Source organism: Zalophus californianus, chromosome 17 (assembly GCF_009762305.2).
Source record: "Zalophus californianus isolate mZalCal1 chromosome 17, mZalCal1.pri.v2, whole genome shotgun sequence".
Classification (NCBI taxonomy): domain Eukaryota; kingdom Metazoa; phylum Chordata; class Mammalia; order Carnivora; family Otariidae; genus Zalophus; species Zalophus californianus.
Window position 1 is genome coordinate 29,053,127 of NC_045611.1, and position 7,222 is coordinate 29,060,348.

Here is a 7,222-nt window from a genome sequence, read left to right on the forward strand (position 1 = left end):
TCGCCCCTCCCTCGCGCCCGCCTCTCCTCCGCGGCCCTCCTCTCCACCCTCCTCTTTTTCTCCCCCCTACCCACCCCCTCTCCCGGGTCTCTCTGCCTCTCTCTCTCTTTCTCAGACTCTCGAGCGCCGGCCCCAGGATGACAATCACATCCCAGGCGCGCCGATCTCTTCCAACTTTCCTTCCCTGCTAAGTCGGGGTGGAGTGGCGGTTCCGACACAAGGCGGGCCCTGGTGGCGGGTCCGGTCGCCCCGAAGCACAAAGGCAGCAAGGCGGGGGACTGGGCGCCGGCGAACGCTCTGCTCTGTGCTTGCCGCAGTAAACCGCGGAGTTAGCGGATTTCTTGTTCCGCAAGAGGCTGGGGTCCCAAGCGGACCGTCGCCGACCCGCCCCTGGCTTCTCTCCCAAGCCAGGGAGCCGGAGAGCGAGTTGGGAGACCTGGAATGAAGGTCCCTGGGAGAGACGGAGAGATGCCCTCGTCCGGGGCGCGGGGAGGCCGAGATGACTGTCCCTCTCCGCCAGCAGCAGCAGGTGGGCGAGAGACAGGCCTTGGACGTCTGCACGTCTCCGGCCTCCCTTCCACTAACTCCCCGCCAAACGGCGAGGGAGGGGCGGGGCCCGGGACTACGTCTAGAGGAGAGGTAATGGGCAAGAGCTGCCATACGAAGAAGCAGCTGTACCGGAGTAGGTCTCCGGACCCCCACTACACCCCCTCCCGCCCCCGCCGTGCCTCGCCGCCTCTTCCTCGGGGCTCTCCATCCGCAGCTCCTGCCATGCGGGTGGCGGTGGTGGAAGGTGCGGGTCCCCTTCCCCTTCGCACTTTAGCACCCGCCCACGCTCCCTTGCAAACACTCGGCATTGCCCAACCCAACCACTGTTTGTTCAGCGAGGCGCTGGCAAGGCAAACACACACAACTGAGTCACAGGCAGAGCCCTTGCCCACGACGGCCACACAGAATACAAAACAGACCCCCTGCCTGTCTCTCCACCGCGCGCCGCCACAAGGCAGACGCACTCGAACTCTGGGACAGACAGGGGCGCTGGTGAACCAAAACAGGGGCTGGCACAGTGTTGGGCACTCCACTGGAGCTCAGTCTATCAGGGACTGCGTGATCTTTTATAAAATTGGGTCACACGCAAGCCGAAGGACAACTACACAGTTCCCCGCGACGACTTTGACAAGCAAGATACACTTCATTTCCGGAGCTCCAGTCCCCGCACACTAAGCCACTCAGTAAACTCGGACGCGCTCGGCGGCGGGACTTCACGCACGCGCGCTAGCTCCTCCCCCTCCGTCAGCTTCCCCCCCGGCTCCGCCCCCCAAGCAGACATTCGACAATCTCTCGGTCAGCCCCGCCCCGTCCCTCCCTGCCTCCATCTCTAGTTGGACGCTGGCCTCCATTGGCCCCGCCCCTCGGCGACGTGGGCCCGCGTCCCTCCGAGTCACGGCGCCGAGGGGGTGGGGCTGGGAGGGGCGTTGGCGCGCTATTGTCATGGAGACGAGAAGCCGGCGGCCGCGGACGCGGGCACAGCCCGGCCCAGGTGGCTGGCTGCCAGCCTGCCGAGATTGAGGCGAGGCCGAGCGGCCGGTACGGCCGGAGCGGGAGGGAGCGCCGGGCTGGCCAGTGGTGGTTTCTCGGGCAGCCAAGGGGAGGTGTCCTCCCGGGCTCGGTGTAGGCCGGGTGGTCGCGGGGAGCTACCCCGCCCCGTTCCCTTCGCTCCCGCCTCTCGCGGCCCTTGTGCTCCTCAGCGCCCGCCCCCGGCTCCGCCCGCCGCCGCCGCCGCCGCCGCCGCCGCCGCCGCCGCCGCCGCCGCGGCAGCCCCTCGCGCTAACGGTCGGTAGCGGCCCGCGCGCGCCGCCCGCCGGGGGCTTGCGCCAGCCACGAGGCAGTGTCCGCCGTCCGCGCGCTCGCGCGGCGGAGGAGAGGTGAGTCCCGGGTCCCCAGTCCCGCCGCGTTCCCGCCCGGTCGCGATCGGGCTCACTGCCCCTCGCGCCGCGTCCGAGTCCCTTCGTGGACCGGATGGACGCGGCAATGCCCCGCGCGCCGCTGGGCGCCGGGTGGGCGTGGGCCGCGTGAGTGTTGGGCGGGCCTCTCCAGATGTCACGGTCCCCGGGCGGGCGCGCGTGGGTGTGTCCCCTCCATCCACGCGCGGCCGCAGCACCCTCTCGGGTCTCGTCCAGGATGCTGTTTTCTGACATGGAGCCATGGAGGTTTGTGCCACCGAGAATCTGAGTCTGTCACACAGACATCCTCATTACATCATCCTGCCACTCTGGGCCGCTAGGCTATCCACCCCCCCCACCCCACCCCCCCCGCCCTCTCCTTTCCTTTTACTGTCTTCTTTTTGGTGTCAAGGTCTGGAGAGAATCCTGAAAGATATTGAAGCATTTCGAAGTTATGGTTCTGTTGCTGTGGTTGTCAGCTCCGCTCTACGTCAAATTTAAGACTCATTTCTTAAGGATGTCTCTATTTTCTGCTTTATTTGCACATTGATGGCTCCGCTGCTCGGCGGGCCACGGCTGCCCGGCGTCTCAGACTTGTGTTAATATGTGAAATGGAAGAAATGATCATTAGCAGGCAGATGGGATTCAGATAGCATCTGGCGGGGTGTCTCAGTGTTCCTGTGAAAGTTTTTACGTTTTTGCCGGTAAACACGAGGTTTTTACCTTTTGATCTTGGTAGTGGTGACGGTTAAGGTCCTCTTTCCCCTGTCTTTCGTCTCCTTTATTCATCAGCTTTCCCGTTTGGGAACTTGCTTACTTGTTAAGCTGTAGTTTCACTGGTCTGTGGTCACTGAAGCTTTCTCCCCCAGCAGAGGTGGGAGCTCTCTCCCTCTCCTTCCACTTTACCAAGATGATTCCATTTTTGGCGGGGGGCCGGGGGTTAGGCTTGCATTTGTATCTTTCTTAACATTTTAACTTACACTGGGGATAGGCATGCCCTGATTGCTTTTAACGTAGGACTTTAACAGATTGTAATTTTAAGACTTCCTAAAGGTTTATTGGTTCGTCATGTCTGCACGGATCCAGTTATGCATAACTCTTAAAATTTCAAGCTTTAACATAAGATCCACAATTGTATTACTAAGACATGGCTGCAGAGCTTGCTGTTCGAGTTTTGGCTGTACAGTTGTCATTGTTTAAATCAAGTGCAAAAGAGGTTATTCCTGTTTATTTAGTGTAATAACTGTTTACAGTTAAAACTTTAAAAGACTCATAAAAGTAGGTCTGCTGTATTTTAAAGATCTCATCATTCTTGTGGGAGAGACACAACACCGGCGCTAGGAAAGGCAACAGATTGCTTCTGTCATATCGCTTTGCTGTTTTGGAGTGTACTTAAAGGATTATGATTGATAAGGCTGTCTTGCCAGAGAATGTTGACACAGGTGTGCATCGTTATCTTAATTAAGATCCTGAGAAAATGTTGTCTATAAAATGGTGACATAAGAAGGGCGGCATATTTTTGTACAGTTTTGCTTTTGGAGAATTTAATTGCACTTGAAACCTGTCTTCGAGCTTCCAGATTTTGTGAGCACTCTGGCAACAGAAGTTTTAGAGAGAAATGGTAGTTTAATGTTAAATGCTCTGGCATGTAGTCATACTACTTGAGGCTTTTTGGCCATGCCTTTGTCAGCTTTCTTTGTGCTCTATCTTGGTGGAGTCGTGGTTGCGAATTTAGAAAGAAAAGCACAAATGGGACAGTCTGTTATTAAGCAAACATTTACTAGTGTTGAGAATAAGTCTGTAGAGGAAAGCTCGCTTAATGTGCAGAAACAGGAATATAATAAAAAGGTAAATATATGAGAAATTTATGTCACTTTATATTTTGGAAAACCGTCTCCTAGAATGTTTTAATGATCTAAAGTAGTTTCTCTTTTCACATCATCAGGTACTTAGCTTGTTTATGGAATGCCTTGTTTTTATTTCCAGAAATAGAAGAAAACTGTTTTATTTCTTCCCAAATATTGTCTATAAATTCGAATTATGAGCAAGTGGAGGTAGTGCATTTAGCCTCTTATTAGTTTAAGGATCTGAATCATAACCTGGGCGACCACTAAAATAATATTACTGTCCTTTACGTCAAATTTCTGAATGCAAAAACAATAGCAAGCGGGCTGCTGCTGATTACATTACCCTTGGCTCACCCAGCACCTAATACCCTTTAACATAAGTATTGCATTAAGATTTCCCCCCTCTCTTTGTAGCTCATGATTTCCTGGAAGCTGGCTGTCCATCAGTGGTGTATATAAGATGTGTGAGTGTTTTCCTTTAATATTAAAACTCATTGTAGAAAGAGGAAATGAAAGTGGAGGAGGCCATAGGCATATGATCGGAGAAGCCAGGTGTAGAGTCACAGCTCATTCGTGACTCCAAGGGTAATTAGCTGGCTAGAATTACATGGTAAACTAAAATCAAAGAAAGACTTATTTAGATTTGTTTGCTGAAACTAAAACAAGAGCATTAATTTTGAGATAATTGCTTTACTTAGCCCCCAACGTCCCCCATCAAAATTTTTGTTCTAGCAGCTCAGATCAGCATCCCTATGCTATTATCCATGTGTTATTTTCAAATTTTATATGCTGCCTTAAAAGAAATGAAATAAGCATGGGAACTAATTACCTATTGTCTGTCTGAATGAGTAACACCACATAATTGTTAATATATTTTTACATTATAGAAATCTTAGGAAAAATTTAAATGTTCTTCCGTTGATAACGTGCAAGTAAGTGAAATCATGTAATCCTAAGTGAATTAAACGTGTTCTTTATAATAGAATGTGAAAACAGTATCATATTTTGGTATGTTTTAACTCTGAGGTCGGACAGCCTTTTCTGTGTGGTAATAGCTCAACATCTGTGTGTTTTTCTCTTCAATTTCTACGTTTTATTGGCTCCTTTAATTTTAACATCTTTTTGGTATATTGTTAGCTGTTCTATAGAGAATAATTGTTCTTAAAAAGATGCAGATGATGCAACTCCAAGAAGATGTAAAATCCTGGATTTTTTTTTTTTTTTCCTGTGCAGTAATGACTGGGGTTTGCTGTCACAGCACTACTCCGAAGTGTGGTACTTATAACTTATTTCTGCATAAATTTGCAGTAGTTTTATAGCTAGAATATACCTAAGCACCAATTTAGCTTGGCAAATTAACTTAGATGGTTGAAAATTGAAAACCAGTATATTCTAATGTAGTTCCGGTTTAAATCTTTTATTAGTAAAGATGCACTTAACATTTGTTCAGGAGAAGGAAATATAATTTTCTCCTGCAGTTGTCATTTATGTAATCCATTTTTCTAGCCTTTTCTCAGGCTAATGATATTCCACACCTCGATACAGCCTTTATTTGTTTATTTGGCATAATATGGAGTGATACCTTGGAGGAAATCAGATTAGGTATTAATATCTAACATCCCAAAGTATTTAACTAGTCTTCTGTGTTTCTTTAAACAGAATCATTTTAATTTTTTTATGTGTGTGCAGGTTATAAGTATGATGCTTCCATAATACATTTGGATGTTTTCAGCTAAGTTCACTTCTGAACGATGGGGTTCTGCCAAACGTTGGCTGAAATTTGTCCTTGCATATCCCCAAGCTCATCTGCAAGTGAGCGTCTGTCTGCAACACAGTGTGTTTGTGTGTGGGGTAAACCCAAAATAGCGTCAGTGCTGGTTTTACCAAAGTATTTATATTAGTAATAGGAACTAAGTACAGAATGTAAAGAATGTCACTTGAGGCCTTTGCTTATTAAAATTTTACCAAATGCATTAAGCAAAGTTCAGTAAACAGAAAAATTTCTGATTCATGGAAATACATTGAACAATTAATTTTTAATGATATCATTGGATGGTGAAACTTATAAACTCAGTGCTTTCCACAGAAGTCAAGACTGAGGTTATATTTTATAGAAATGGGATCATTATTTAAAGGAAATAATCTGTTTATACCAAATTACAGTTTTTGATTATTTTCATTACCCAGTTCTTTTAAGAGTAAATTTAATGGGAGGATCAGCTCCAGGCATGGGTTCTAAACTCTTTTAATTCAGAGGGTGTACAGGTGTATGTAAAGCTTGTCATTTCTCATGAGAATAGGGGCTGCTGAATATAAGCAGATGAGAAAAAATTATTTTGCAGAATATTCGTGTTGTCTATTGGGGAGAGCAAGGAACTGGGTTTAGTAACAGAGAATATTTTGTTAAGTAAAAAAGGTGGCCGTAGGACCAAAGGAGAAAAGGCTTAATTGAAACAGAAGGCAACTCTAGTTAGTACAGCGGGCAGCAGAGCAACTGCTGCTCTGTAAACTTGCAAAGGGCAGAGAGTGATTTTTTAACATAAAGGTGAGTGAGATATAATTGTTTTTAAATAACACACTTGAGTTCCCCTGTCAGTGATCGGGTCTTACGGAGACGGGGTTTCATGTGTGACCAGGGGCTGATGCCTTACAGCCAGTTCAAAAATACACAACAGGAATCTAAGGAAAATGTGAAGCAGTGAGCAGTCTGATTCCTCCCCGTTTGCCTTTAAGCTTCATCTTTGTTGTTGTTGTTGTTGTTTTTAACCACATGTAAAGTTGCTGAATATAAAAGACAGAGGGCTGGGTGGGGCTCTTTTTCCCCCTCTAAGGAAAAATACAGGAAAAATCTAAACATATATGCAAGTTGGTTTTGTCTTATATCTGTTGTCAGCCAAAATTTATTACTAAGATTCATATTTCATGTATATTAATGATACTCAAATGTATTAAAACTAGTACTCCTTTTATCTGAAACAGGTGGGAGGGTCCCCTGGTTTTTAAAAAAATATGAAGGAAACATGTCCTTTCAACGGTAATGGGTTATGGTTGATTAATTGAGAAGGTTGTACTAAATGTTCTCTAGTGGAAATAGCTAGAGTATGCCTTTTGAGAAATGTGTCATTCAGGAATAAAATCAATCGAAGTATTGGCAATTAAATTGTAATCCCATGAAGGAAGGAAGTGGAAGGAAGGATGAGGCTAACTATTGCTGTTTTTCTTTTTAAGAATCTACAGTTCATAATGGAGCTACTGTACTGGCTATCGGAAGGAGGAGATTCGGAAGATAGGGAGGTAACATTATCTCTTTTAAAAAGAATACTTGCCTCTGTAATCCTGAGCCTTTATTACATATAAGAACTTTATCTACCAGGCAGCAGTTTCTTTAAATGTGGGGTATGAAACGATCTGACTTCCCCGTGCTGAGTTTTG

At 47.1% G+C, this 7,222-nt stretch overlaps 1 long non-coding RNA gene across 1 annotated transcript in view; it reads left to right on the plus strand.

The window, feature by feature from the left end:
• Positions 1–1,594: 1,594 nt before the first annotated feature.
• The window catches only part of LOC113936437, a 10,439-nt gene continuing 4,811 nt past the window's right edge, over positions 1,595–7,222 (plus strand). The window contains exons 1-2 of the long non-coding RNA XR_003524249.2: positions 1,595–1,925; positions 7,019–7,084. This is a non-coding gene — a long non-coding RNA (uncharacterized LOC113936437). The remainder of the gene's footprint in view (positions 1,926–7,018; positions 7,085–7,222) is intronic.